Source organism: Hemicordylus capensis, chromosome 1, assembly GCF_027244095.1.
Source record: "Hemicordylus capensis ecotype Gifberg chromosome 1, rHemCap1.1.pri, whole genome shotgun sequence".
Classification (NCBI taxonomy): Eukaryota; Metazoa; Chordata; class Lepidosauria; order Squamata; family Cordylidae; genus Hemicordylus; species Hemicordylus capensis.
The window spans coordinates 238724906-238739633 of record NC_069657.1 but is presented as its reverse complement, the minus strand read 5'-3'; the positions used below and the strand labels follow the sequence as shown (position 1 = coordinate 238739633).

At 46.9% G+C, this 14728-nt stretch overlaps 1 protein-coding gene across 20 annotated transcripts in view; it reads left to right on the top strand.

Annotated features, from left to right (window-relative positions):
* The first annotated feature begins 3937 nt into the window (after window positions 1-3937).
* LOC128339466 (microtubule-associated protein 2-like) overlaps window positions 3938-14728 on the top strand; it is a 416732-nt gene continuing 405941 nt past the window's right edge. For 8 of the 20 annotated variants that reach the window (XM_053283451.1, XM_053283447.1, XM_053283445.1 and 5 more), the window contains exon 1: window positions 3938-4131. The gene's annotated coding sequence lies outside the window, so the exon portion shown is untranslated. The remainder of the gene's footprint in view (window positions 4132-14728) is intronic. The other 12 variants (XM_053283456.1, XM_053283455.1, XM_053283467.1 and 9 more) reach the window with 10 other exon arrangements.

Below are 14728 nucleotides of genomic sequence, written 5' to 3'. Positions count from 1 at the left end.
GGAGTTGAAGTCCAATAACATCTGGGGACCCACACGTTGAGAAACCCTGCTCTATGCCATCCACACTCACCATACGGAAAAAGTAAAGGGTACACCATTGGATCAGTGTTGCGGTTCATAGGAGAAATGGTCTGGCAATGGTTTCCAATTGGGTAAATGCATATATCTCGATTGCTCGGTGGTTCACCATCCTCACCTACGAATATTGCTGCCACTTCAGTTGTCAAAGTTGGTGCATTGTATCTTCTTAAGTCTAAGTCTGGCTCTTCCATGAAAACCATTCTCACCTTTGTTGTTGGTGCATTTTCAGTTAGCCTATGCATTTGTTCATAAGACTGAGCAAATGGGTTGATGTTTCTTAGCATGGCATCTAATCTCTCCATGACAGTTTTTAAGCAGCCTTCGTTGTTTTGCATGCATTGATTAGTTGCTTCTCCAGCATCGAATATATACAGTTGTCCATACCCTGCCTTGTTTTGTTCATTTGGGTGCAGTGGAGCAACCTTATGGTATATCTGTCCATGAATAGAGAAGCAGTAGGGTCCTTTGCCTGGAGGTGTATTGATTGCAGCTCCCATGGAAGCCAAAGCCAAAGCTGCATTGTATTCTCTGATATGCTCTTGATAATTTTTTTGCTTCTGGTGACTGTGTTAGTAGCAGTTCTTTGAGTAAGTCTGGGGCTTCCCTGAATTCTTTGAGTGTAACTTTGCTGTCATGACAGCATTTGGTGTATTTTCTTGCACAGTTGAGCTCATCCAACCAATAATAAAGTGCACCACAGTAATGGCAGCTTGCAGTCATAGTTCCGCAGTTATGTTCTTCCAGGGTATGTTGGAAGGTGGGGGCATCTGTGAGATGTTCTGTTAATCTGTGCTGTTCTTCAAGGGTGTCTTCATAATGGAAGTTGGTGGTGTCCATGGGATGTTCTGTTAATCTGTGTTGTTTAGCTTGCCTTTCTTTGCATAATCTTTGTTCTCTTGATCCCAAGTTCTCATTTTCCTTGTTTGGTTTCTGCGTTGTCTTTGTTGTGCAGTGTATGAGTTTTCTTTATTCGCCTCTTGTGCATTCTCTGCTTGTTGATGTGTAGTTGTTCTTTGATTAGCCTGCTCCACAGCTATTTTTTCTAGTTTTCCTTCTCCCTGTGTTTTGTAATCAGCATTGTGTGTTGTTGTGGAAGGTAACTCTCCTTTATTCCATCTCTGGTTTTTCTTCTCTGCTCTCTTCTCTCTGTTACGTAGATTTCTTTCATTTTTTCTTCTCCTTGCTTCTTCAGCAGACTCATTTGCTCGTTTTGCTCTTCTACTGGTATTGTAGGCAATTTTTGAGGGTATGTTAGTCATCTCTTTAAAATGTTGCTGTGATGTGGTGCTTGAAGGCAGAAATGTTTCTCTTAACTTTGCTCTGCGAATTCTGTCACATTGATTTCTTTCTGTTTTTCTCTGTTTTGCTTCTTCTGCTGATTCATTCTTTCGCTTTTCTATGTGTTAGGCATTGAAAACAGCATTATATGTGCTTTGCGGCTGTTGCTGTTAGGGAGTAAAAGGTTATGTTTAGTCAAAAGGGCTGTGCCACCTCACTTCATTGCTCAGTAACATGCTGCATGGAGCTGCAATGCTGAGTCTCCCACCAGCCACTCATTCCTCTTGGATGCTTACAGAGCAGCAGGTGTGTTCATCCTTGAAACCTGTTGCACAGGCAACTTCTGTTTAGGACACCCACAGGCAACTGGCCTTTTCCCACAGCACCAATTGTGCCACAAATGTGCCAGAGTGAGAATGTGTGCAAGTTGACCATCTGCCCTTAAAGGCATGTGGCTTCTCCCCATCCTAAATGTTCAGCACATCTCTACTCTCCATATCCCTGGAAGGTTATTGCAAGCAAAGAAGCAGTGGAGTGATAGGTTGTCTTGGAACTTTGTGGAAGAAAATCAGGTTATATCTGGGATTAATTTCTGTGTCACTGCCCCTTGTGGCACTCACTGCAGCAGATTCAGAACAGTTTAGTGTATGATCCTGGTGATCATTACCTAGTGATGCCTAAGAACACCAGCCTGTAAAGGGTGGGGTAGGGTGTGTGTGTGGGGAGAGCAGACCTCCTACCAGGCATTTAGTGGTTCCAGTCTCCTGAGTGACACTCTGGCTATTCCGCAGCTTTTGACACTCTCCCTCAGTCTCCATCAACTCTAACTGTCCTTCAGTCTCCATTGCAAGCAAAGAAGCAGTGGAGTGATAGGTTGCCTTAGAACTCTGTGGAGAAAAATCAGGTTCTGTGTCCTTGTGGCACTCACTGCATCAGATCCAGAACAGTTTAGTGTATGATCCTGGTGATCATTACCTAGTGAGGCCTAATGGCAGGTGCTGTGTGACTTTTTTTTGGGGGGGTGTCCCAAGTCTAACCAAAAGAGGCAACAGAATGTGCAGAACTGACTGCTTTGAGTTAGACTTTGGGGATAAGCCCACTAACTTCCAAAGCCCCACACATTTGCTGCCTGTTCTCCTGTCTCCTCCCCACCACCCTGCACTGCTGCCAGCGGGTTCCCTACACTGCCAACCGCTCCTGGAGCGAGCTCCTCTATTGTGTGGTCAAACTGCTTCCCGCCCTTCCTTGCTTTCCCCTCTATAGCACATTAGCAGAAGAAGCCCCAGAACACCAGCCTTTAAAGTGGGTGGGGGAGATAGCAGACCTCCTACCAGGCATTTAGTGCTTCCAGTCTCCTGAGTGACACTCTGGCTATCCTGCAGCTTTGGGCACTCTCCCTCAGTCTCCATCAACACCTGTGTCGACCTGTCATCCTCCACCTGTCTTTCAGTCTCCATTTCAAGTGCTTCCCGCCCTTCCTTGCTTCCAGCCTGTAAAGGGTGGGGAGGAGGAGAGAGCAGACTCCTTGCCCCATTCTGAGGCGGCCAACCACCAGCCGCCCCCTTCTCTCGAACTCGCTGGCTCCCACCCGCACTCCCCTCCGGCTGCTGCCCTCAAACTCCCTCCTCTCAGCCAACCCCAGCCAGCACTCCCTCCCAATGGGTATAGCAGGCATGCGCCCTCCCGCACTCCTCTCCAGCTGCTGCCCTCAAACAGTCTCCTCTCAGCCGACCCCAGTCAGGACGGCTGCTTTCAAACTCTCTCCTCTCAGCTGACAAACTCCTTTCTGACGGTGGGGCTGCTGCCTTCAAACTCCCCCCTCAGCCAACCCCAGCCGGCAAACTCCTTCCCAATGGGCTGCTGCCTTCAAACTCCCTCCTCCCAGCTGACGGCAAACTCCTTCCCAATGGCAGGTGGGCACACTCCTCTCCAGCTGCTGCCTTCTCAGCCAATCACCTCCTTCCTACCACGTCCCTGCATGGCCCATCTACGAGAAATAAGTATAAGAGAAGATTCCCATCTATCTGACACGGCTATTGTAAGGAATGCAACGAGGCAGTGTCACTCTCAAAAAATGACAGATAGATGATGATTAAATCCAGCTAACCGCCTTAAAAAGGATCCTCTCGACTCTGATGATCTAACCCCAGGTTCGTCAGATAAGGCACACCCCAAGTGTGCCGCACAATCACAGAACGTGCTTTCCCTTTCCCTAAAAATCTTTTACGTAGGCGCGGACCAGGGAAAACTGGGGGTAGTGAAGGTCGGTGGGAGAAATGCCCACTTTTGTTGTCTAAGTCTTGAGCCTAACGCGGCAACAGCACCCACCACTGTTACAAGTCTACCCCGAAATGAAATCAACGTTCTGTCTTTGACCTGCGTCCCGGCGCCCAGCAACAATGCCCCCTGAAATGTTTTGTAGCTCCCTCCCCAACAAGCCCAGCCACACACACACACGCTCCTCGGCGTCTATGCGGCGGCCACTGAGCAGACTGGCGAGGCAGAGAGCGCAGCTCACCACAATGCAGTAGTGTCGGCGGTGCTGCGAAGGACTGGGCGGGGACTCAAGTGGGAAGGGGGCCGGGCTGGACCCGGCGCAGGGAAGAGGCGTGTCTGGGCCGCGGGCGGCGACGGTGCACAGGCAGGCAGCTGCTACCAGGCGACAGCGCAGGCGGTGGGTGAGCTCAGCGGCGGCAGGAGCGGCGGCAGCAGCAGCTTTTCTCTGCAGCTTCTCTTCTCTGCAGGTTGCTGGATCAGCAGCCGCAACATCAGGTAAGGGCTTCCTGTTCCTGACAGGTGCTCAGCAGTCGCACTAGCAGCAGCGCATCCTCAGGCAGGTGGCAGATCCCCGGCTCCTGGGAGCTGCCTGTCAGGCTCTCCGCCCTCGCCTGGCAAAAACCCAGACAAGGCTTTTTGCCTGCTTGTCTTTTCCCTCTGTAAAGATGCGTTTGGCCGCTTCATGTGCCCTGCCAGCTCGGGACAAATCTACTCCAAGCAGAGGTCTCTTCAGGTGAAGGCAGCCAGATGGTCGAATAAGATCTTTAGCAGACACTGTCTTTATGCATCTTACGGCTGTTACAGAAAGAAATGGTGTCGAACTTCTGTAGAGATACTTGCTCAGTGATCAGTGCCAGCTCCTTTGCTGGCACCCGAATGGAAAACTGACCCAGCGTTGGATAAAGCTATGAAGTGGGGAATCATAAAGAAAATACCTGTTAAGAACTGGTGGTAGACAAATGGCCGTACTAACAGCCAAAGTGTACCAGGCTAAACCAAGGGATTGGTTTCCTATTTAATTTTCAAACTGGAGGAAATTCCTTGTATTTTGGAGGGCACTTATCTGTGTCTGGCTGTAAAGGAAATAATAAAAGGTACCAATAGAACTGCTCCTGCTTTCTTACAGCTGCTCAATATATACAGTATATAGAATGGCAGCAGTTGGTTAGGTACCTCCTCTTCACCGAGATTATTTTTTGCTGGTGATTTGAACAGCAAGACGTGTTTCAAAAATATTTATTCCCCCTCCCCATTACCCCGAAGAGGCACGATTCTGCGACACACCTTCTTCTTCCCATTCCACCTCGCCGCCTTCTTTTGTTTAAGGGTGGCAATTGCAAGAAAACGGGGAGGGGTGAAGGGAGGTAAGCAGATTTTCGACAAACCCCACGCCCCCCAACTGAGCGAGCCTCCTAAATGCTCAGCGAGGGCTTTGTCTACGATGAAGAATTTTGATCAGTTGAGAGGAAGGAACAGCTTTTGTCATACAAGTTTGATAACGTGGCCAGCATCTGTTTGTTCCCTATACTGAGAACCAAACATGCCTTGAAGGAGGCAGAATTCAAAGAGAACACGAGGGGCCCGGCGACCCCTTTTTGTCTCGAGAGAAGTGAAGCCTAGTTTTCCTTCCTTCATTCTAAGATATCAGGCAGCGTTTTTTAGTGTGGTGCAGGGACACAAAAGCCCTCAAGACTGTAACTCTACTCTTTAAGCTCCGGTAAAAGGATCTGGAAGACTGGAGCAGTAGCATTGTGCTAGGGGCAGGAATGAGGGCAACAGCCGAGTGAGGAGAGGACACTGAAGTAGGTATACACCCCACCCCAGTTTTTTGTTTTCTATTGAAGTAATCAGCCACGGGGAAAGGGCTGACAGCAAGCAAGGGGGCTTGAAACCAACCGCAGTGAGGCAGCGGAGAACAAAGCCTATTGATGTAAGCGAAACATTATGCAAAGTGATCCTTGCCTGAGCTGCCACAGGTAAATGGTACAAACAAAAACCTTTGCCAGTGCAGTCATCTGGCACAGCCTTTTTGTGCTTCAGCAGAAACAATCTTCGGAATGAAGGCTCACTGACTCACTTGCATACAGGTTTGGGACACTGATCACACCCTACCCTTTAATGAAGGCTGCTTTATGGGAGACAGGGTTTGGGGAGAGGAGGGTGTGTGTGCCTGTGTGGGTTGTAAGAGTCTTTTCCTCCATTCAGTTTCCTGGCAGAGCAGAGGTGCTCCTAGAATTCTCACAATCCCTTTTAAATAAAAGACCTCACACTTGCCCGCATATGGATGCCATTTACATGACCTGCTTTTTGCTCACGTTTTGTAAGGGCGATTTATTTCCGATCTGAGAAGCCTGCTTCGTCATTTATCTCACAATTTTTCTTCATGTAGATGATATTCTTTACTCCTTGCTGTATGTACATGCACCTCCCACTCCAAGTGTTGACACCCCAAGTGTTGGTGACGGAACATGCAAGAAAAATATCTGTCCTTTTGTTCCGTGGCTGTTAGTTATTCCACATAATAAGTCAATTTATTTCCCTTCCTCTATCCAGTTTCCTACATTCACTATTCCAAATGTATGAGCAGACCTGTTGTTTCCCCCCTGCACCTGTGCAGACTTGGGCTTCTGGTAGTGTCTAGACGACTATGGCGCGCTGTAATTCAGCGTATCCAGTGAGGGGGAGGGGCAGATCTCCATGGCAGGAGTGATTGGTTTTCTGTAGCTGCTCTCTGGTTTCTTTAACTGAAGACGTGATCCTAGCTTCTTGGCTCTTACTTGGGAAGCCATAGAGAATATGCTGAAAGAGCACTATCTGGGTGAAAGTGGTGCTGGCATTACTTCATAGGTCCCCATGAGACTGTTACTCTTCTTAAACAGTGGCGCTATGGGCGTCACCCTTCCCTGGTGTAAAATGGCAGCAGTGGGGCCCACATGTGGCATTGCTGAGCTCCTGTAGGGCTGAAGCGATGGCATTTCCCCCCTTCATTTGTGTTAGTTTCCAATGCTCTGACACAATTCCTTCTGGATTGTGTAAATGAACCCTTAAGTTTGCACCCAACTCACTATGGCGTAGATGCAAAGCCCACAGAAATAAGTAGAAAGATCTTCAGTGTGCTTTAGATCAAGATCTCAGGGAAATATGTTAAGCAGACTATTTGAATCTGTAATTGTTCTTGTTTCCATCACCTTTGAAGGAGGTTTCTGTGCAGTATGACCCATATGGATTGGGAGGAATAATGCATTGGCATGTAACTATCATGATATTGGGGGTGTGATATGACCTGGCAGCCATATAATGTACCCACCTACTCATGTAATCTATAGATTCTGTTAGAACCCCAATAATCTCTTCCGTCATTTTTGTATTATTGCAAAGGAAGTTTGTTACCTCCATGACTGCATGAAGATGGCTTCTAAGTAAATGTGGTTTATACTGTAGTCTGGCTCCATAAATTTTTCTCCACACTTGGGAATTAACTGTTCCAAAGTAAATATCTCAGACCCAGCACAAATTGATCATCAGTTATGCTTTGGCACCCATTGTGTTTATGCAGACTCTGTGAATCTGTTCAGGGTTGGCTCCAGAGGGGGAAGCAGGGGGAAGCATGCCCAAAAAAGTGGTTGCCCCTCCACCTGACCCCTATTCCTGTTTCAGACATCTAATATGTGTGACACAGCTTGCCCACCTAGAAATGCACATTGCCCCTTATGTGCCCCTCCTTCAGTCCCTCCCGTGCTACCACTGAATCTGTTTTATATAATTTATGCAATTAACTTACTTCTGCAGCCTTGGACATGTGACATTTTATAACTGTGTTAATATATGCATAACTCCATGTTGAGCCAGCCATGGGATGCCTGCCTATGTCACTGAGCAATGAACGTTGGCCATAGTTTTTCATCATAGTGTGCATCCATCATGGTTCTCTGTGCCAAACAAGTTGCCGCATATGTTGTCCTTTTGCACACAGAAAGGACCCGCCCCCTCCAAGTTTCTAGCAGCAGTTATCTTTCCCTTTCTCCTCTCTTTCCTGCAACGACACTCATAGGCAGCAAACCTGTCATGTGTCAGATGAGAGTAACACACATAACACAGAGAGGCTAGATTTGCATCGGGCACAGCAGCCTGAATGGTTGGGATTGAATAGGGCTAGCTTCCCAAGCCATCTGCCTCAGCAGAGCAAAGGGCTTTTCTATAGAGGAGGAGAGGGTAGACTTAATCGCCAGCTGTGCTGCTTAAACTGAGGGGCAGTCTGTTAAAAGGAGATTTGACGTGACGTGTATAATTGCCTTTCAGATATCAGAAGAAAGAACTAATGTTTCTGCCACGCTGGTGTAGACTACCACCGCCCTGTGCCCCATGCCAGCCGATAAGCAGATTTGAAATTTTCCTTGACCCATTTTCCCCACCCCTGATTCATTGGACCGACAAACCAATAAGCTTTATGTTGTTGTTTTCTAGCTGCCTGTGATTTGCCCAGTGAGCTAGGGGCTTACAAATGGATGGCCAAAGATATCTGTCCCTGTTCCAGCAATGGATTTGCCCAATCAGCTTGGAGCTTACAAATGGCTAAGAACAGTGTACCAGCAATTCCAGTGTGATGGACTGAGAAGGTGCTGCCCCACCCTCCCTGGTCACACAAGCGTGTTTGCATTTGTATTAAGAGTCACCAGAGTCCAAGGAGACAGAATAGCACCTCCACATGTGACAGCTGACCGATAATCTTGTGTGTGTGTGTGTGTGTGTGTGTGTGAGAGAGAGAGAGAGAAAGTGTGTGTGTGTGTATGTGTGCGCGCGTGTGTGTATGAATATATAAATTTAGCTGTGGTGTTGATTTTGTTTTTGTTTTATTTTGTACATTTGCAAATTGTTGTAAATTTTTTTATTGTTGGCTGCTTTGCGCACCCTGTGACTGAAATGAAAAAGCAGGGTAGAAGTTTTGAAATAAATATAGCATTTGTTACATGCTAACAATGTTCTGCAGAGCACAGACTGTTGTGCCGGGGCCTACTTACTACAGGTGACTAGCTAGTTTTACATAGCCATTTGCCTAGTCACCTCTAAGAAGTAAGCATTTCCTCCAGATGAGGAGACTGGGAAATTTCACAAAAGTTGGCTTTTGTGCCCTAACCCCCATCCCTTTTAAACCACATAGGTACATGTGGGCAAGTAGACTAGTGAAAATTATTGTGGATTAGATGTTAATCTGAATGTATATGCAAGATTGCCATTGTGCTTGTAATCTAAGGCTACGTGATCCTTATTTCAAAGGAGGGTTCATAGCTCCTGGGATTTTGGTGCCCTTCACTGAATCCAAATAGATTTGCAAGCAGAGGTGGGGAAGGCACCAAAGAGCTAAAATAAAAAGCAAAACCTCAAACTCTTGACCAGAAATGATTTTTAAAAAATAACTTGATATACTCACTGAAGCTATTCTCACGATCAGCAAAAAGCGGGCTAAGGGAGCCTAGCCCGCTTTCTACTGATCATGGGAACCACCAGGCTTGCCTAATTCCCCCTCCCCTTAAATGAGGTTAACGAAGCGAGCGCTCCGTTAACCTCGGTTTTTTGCTCGTGTGCTACCACGGCATGCGGGGACACATGAGTAGTTCCGAGGCTGCAGCCAGCCTCCTGGCCTCGGGGGTCTCTCCAGAATGCCCCGTGTGCTCGCTCAGGGCATCCTGGAACTTCGGGGGGGCGGGCAGCCCCCGTTCCCTGCAGCCCCCACCAGCTCTGTGATGGAGCTGGCAGTCATGTGGTTGGGCAATCCAGCTGCCCAGGGCTTGGAGGCTGCTTGTGTGCGGGGATTGTGGGGTAAGCCTGCTCTCCCTGCACAAACTCTCCTGGCGCTTTGCACGTGTCGTGTGAAGCACCTCTCTGTGTTTCAAAAACAACCTTCAAGGCAAAAGAGCTTTGAGATATCTTACTCAGCAATCCCTAAGGATGATGCTAGACTATACTTCTAATCTATGGCATGACTGGCATTGTGGTAGCAAACATGACTTGTCCTCTTAGCTAAGCAGAGTCTGCCCTGATTGCCTTTGAATGGGAGACTACATGTGAGCACTGTAAGATATTCCCCTTAGGGGATGGAATCGCTCTGGGAAGAGCATCTAGGTTCCAAGTTCCCTCTCTGGCATCTCCAAGAGAGGGCTGAGAGAGAGATATTCCTGCCTGCAACCTTGGAGAAGTCACTGCCAGTCTGTGTACACAATACTGAGCTAGATAGACCAATGGTCTGACTCAGTATATGGCAGCTTCCTATGTTTCTGTGGTGATTAGGGATAGCATGCATGATTGTTCTGACACAAATAGCACATGGGGAGAGCACATGAACAATTTGTCATTTCTGAATACCAGTCAGATGTTTTGATTTTCCTCCTGCCCCTCCAAATTGACTTGGTCAGGAATGGAGTGTAATGTTCCTCCTCCCTGGCTTCCAAACTCCTCCTGACCCTGGCCCCTGAGTATTCTGCACCACTGGGTGGGTGAGGTCTAGAGATCTCAACCAATGACTGTATAATGGCAGCATGGATCCTTGGAGGCCCATAACAGGGTGCCGTTCCAGAGTAAGGATGCCCTGTACTGGCATTCCCACAGTGTGACCCCTTTCTCATGACTGAGTGAGAGGACTTAAGGATGGGTGGCAGGAAGGCAGCACCTTCCCTGCAGACAAGCAGCGTGAAGTTGCTGGGCATGCAAACTGCGCACCCAGACAGTCCGCAGCTGTCATGGGCGGCGCAGAGGTGTGGGGTCGGGAGGTCGGGGCACATTGTCCTGGCCCCTGGAAATCCCACAATGCACTGCATGAGTGTGTGGTGCATTGTGGGGATCCCTACAGCTTTGGGCAGGTGCCCATCAGTGTTTCAGCACTGACTGAAAGCAGCTGGTGCTGACACATGGTCAACTGAATGGAGTTAAGGGAGTGTTCACTCCCTTACGAGCTTGGCTTCTTAGTTGGGTTTGCTGCCGAGGCGCCGCCAGGCTCCCGTCGGTCCCCACAGGCAACCCAGCCCGGGCTTAGCTGCCCCAGTCTGGTCTTGGATGCTCGTGAGAACAGCCTCTGTATGTCCTTTTCTTTGATTTGGGATGGAGGGAGAATATTTGCAACAGTAATGAGGTTTCCTGGCAATGGAGTTACGGTGCTTTTGTCTGCAAAGAACATACTGCTCTGTTTCTTTGTATGGGTCGGTGGCAAGAAAATATGTGGAATTTAAAATCTGTGGCATGCCAGTTGTGAAAAAGAGAATTGCCAGATTAAGGCTGCAAACCTGTACACATTTTCCTGGTGCGGGGGGAGGAGGCCCATTGAACACAGTGAGACTTGCATCTGAGTAAATATGCTTAGGGCTGCACTGTACATTTCTTTGGTTCTGTTGTAAATTTCAGGCTATTTGGATCTACTGAAGTCTATTAGTGTTTGCTTAAAATGTGTTCATTTCCCCCCTTTGTGCTGATACACCACGGTCTAACAGAGTCTAGTTTAGCTCTTTATGACACACTCTCTCTTTAAAAAAAAAAAAAAATGACCACCTGAAGAGCACTAGAATTGTAGCTCAGGTAAATCCACTTCTGCTGTCAAAGGAGACCTGCTAATTACATCTGTCATCTGGTCCATTGATTTTATTATGGATTGATTTCCACTGATTTGCCCATAGTTGAACAACTGACATGTTTCAAGTCTCATTTACAACCTAAATAAAAATGTGAGCTGCTCTTCACTTCACTATGTCGTTCTGTCTATCGCCTGCTACTGTGTGATACATGCTTATCAAACTTACATGCTTGAGTCTTTCCTTCACGGCTCCATTTCAGACTGCAGATGGGGAATCACAGTTTTTGAAGCTCACCCATGAAGAGAGGGAAAAAAGCCCAAAGCCAAAACCTTCTTCAGATAGAGAACTAGCACAATGGAGGGAAGGTTCTAGCCTAGTCCTTTCCTTAATGTGCACAGTGAGTGTCCTATGTTCAGGAGAGAGTAATTTAAAAAGCAACAACAACAAAAGGGAATATTTAAAATTGTGGTCTCCCACTAGCAGTCTTAGCAGTGGTCCAGTCTTAACAGGATCCTAATATGTGACTTTGTTGAATGAGTAGAGATGCCTATAGTGTAGAAGGGACCAAAGGCCCTCTAATGCAGCTCCTTGAGGCTGTTCTCATGTGCAATCAAGAGGCAGCCAAGCCTGGGCCTGGCTGCACATTAGAACTGCCAGCAGCTGTGCAGCTGCCTCTGGCGCCTTGGTAGCAAACCCATCCAAGAGGCCTGCCTGTTAGCCAAAGCTAAGGGCACGGTCAAGCCCTTAACCCAAGCTAAATGCTCGTGTGTCAGTGCTGCGTCGTGCTGATGCAGGAGCAGCCTCCTGGTCAGCACTGGGTAAATCAGCAAACTTCACCACTCGCTCACACGGTGAATTGTGGGATTTCCAAGGGCTGGGATGGCGCCTCCTGACCCCTGACCCTCTGTGCTTCCAGGGCAGCCATTGTTTGCCTGGGCACATGATACAGACCAGTTGTCTGCAGGGGAGGTAAATTTCAGCAGCCTTCCTCCCCACACACCTGGTAGCCCTTCTCATTGATCATGAGAAAGGGCCCCTTGTCTAAAGGCAGGTCACAGCGCTTGAATTACAGGAGAGCTGGAGACAGCCTGGCCCTTCTAGCTTTTGTGAGGGACCTTACATACTGAGGCTGTTCACATGTGCATCAAAGACTTGGCTGTCTAAGCCCGATCTTTGCTGCAAAGGTGCCCTTAACCCGGACTATGAATCCCTATAACGCACTGCACACTCATGCAGTGCATTATGGGAGTCCTGAGTGCCTCCCAGCCCCCAAACCTCCATGCTGCCAGGAGTAGCAGTGGCAGGGAAATCATCTGCAGAGGAGGTAGGCATTTCAAGGCTTCTTCCACTTGCCCCTTTTGAGCCCCTTTCTCCCAATTGTGAGAAAGGGCTCACTGTGTTTTAGGAAAACACGGACCCACAATTGGTCTAAAATTAGGTGGAATCTGGGGGGGGGGACAGTTTCATGACGGGCCCTCTACCTCTGTCCCCATTATTTGAGTACTGAGACTCTATCTAACAGCCCTTCACCAACTGATCTCTGAAATCCTGGCCACAAGAACAACAAACACTGCTTGTTGTACCACAACAAGCAGAGAGCCAGCACACTGTTAGAGGTATCTTAAGAGCAAATGAGACCAAGCCACATGCTGCAGGGGGACACCACATGATAAAATGAAATCCCAGAAAAAGGAACAAGCCAAGGACCCCTGCACAGAGCTTCCGGAAGCATGTTGAAGCATGTTGAGCCATGGCCCCCTTCATCTGTGTCAATGTGTGAGGAGTAACAATCTGGGCACATGGTTTAGCATTCAGATGAATGCTTCACTAATGCAAATCAATGCAGTACAATGCAGGTCAATTCACATTGCATTGGTTATGAGAAGCAGCTTTGCAGTCCTAACATGGCACCTCCTCCCCAACTGGCAGAAGCTGGCAGATGGCTGAAGTGTGTTGTGGGGAAGGGGTCTGGCAGGTGCCTGTGCAGACTATTTAAAGCCCCTGCCTTATAGGCAGACCAGCCATGAATTGAGCGTCTGATGTCAGTCTTGCATGTATTATTCACCAGTCCTATGGGTGGCCAAGGTAGTATGGAAGAAGATGAAAATGCTTGTTTCTGAACTCAGTTTGAGTCTGCACAGTTTCTGAGTGCACCTGTGCAACATTCACAAACTATCTTCTGTTGAAGTGTAGAGATGTTAAGAGGCCGCTTGTTCCTCGAAAGAAAGGCTCCTGGCCTTTTGCTGCATTGAAGATTTAAGGAGAACCTCATAGGATCAGCTCTACTGGCAATAATGCAATTAGTTCATAATAGCTTTCAACGTTAATTCCAAAAACATCCTCTCTCTAAGGGATTTATTTTATGTCCCTAAGAAGAAAACTGGAATGCTTGCCTTTCATCAGTCTGTGAAAATACCTAAAATTTCTGAGTAATATTATTCCAGCTGCTTACTAACCAAATTAATATGGGTAGCTTCTTGAAAAAAAATTGCAGATTTTTTTAATGTCACTATATTAAAAAAAGCCAAATGGCTTTTCTTTTTCTCCTAAAGAACCCTTCAGTTGTATAAGTGAACAATGTTTATAAATGAGCAACATTTGTTCATTTAAAGATATTTTTGAAGCTATTGCTTTTTAAACCAGTACTGATAAAAGTGAAGAACTGACATGTTTTTACGATACAGGGATCAGACTGGTGAATCTGTTCAAAGGAAGGAATCTGCAATGTAGCCTGCTCGCATGTAGGTTTTCTTGAAAGTAAGTCCTGCTGGCTGACAGGATGAGGGAAATTGTTTAAAGTAATCTCATTGAAATTAGACAGTGCCTAACTTGTCCTCTTAATTTCGGTGGGACTACTTTGAGTACTTTCTCATTCTGTCAGTCACTGAGTTGTGTGGAAATTATTGCCTAGTGAATGTGCATTGTGTATTGCACATTCTCTTCAACATTGTTTATGAAACTGAGAAGCCACATTCTGGTTTTAGAATTACTTAGAGGGCCAAACCAGGGTTGATAAAAATAGATGGTGGTGTTGTTTTTAAAATAGATTTCTAAAATTTAAATTGGATTTTAAAAAAAATTAAATTGATTTTTTAAAAATCATAAAGAACCTAGGCCAAAGATAGCATCATGAATATTAATCATAACTTCTAATTATAATATATGAACATGTTAACAGTAGTATATGGGGATGAGAACAGACCTATTCTGCAGGTGTTGTACATGCAGCACACACACAGTTAAGCCCTTGCTCTCCCCCAAAGTGCAAAGACAAAGAAGGTCAATGAATGAAAAGAGGATTTGGGGGGAGGGAGCAGATTTGAGCAAGGAGGAGGAGTCTGGATATAAATGCAGAGGATGGGGAGGGGAATAGAAAGTGAAACCAAAATTGAATAGAATATATTCATGCAGTCCTGAGCAAATCTTTTCCCAGTGTATCCTCCATTGTAAGTGGGAAACACCTATCATGGCAGCAGGCCATAAGAGAGACCCCATTTGGGAATATTTTCATACCTGCCAACTTTACAAAATGA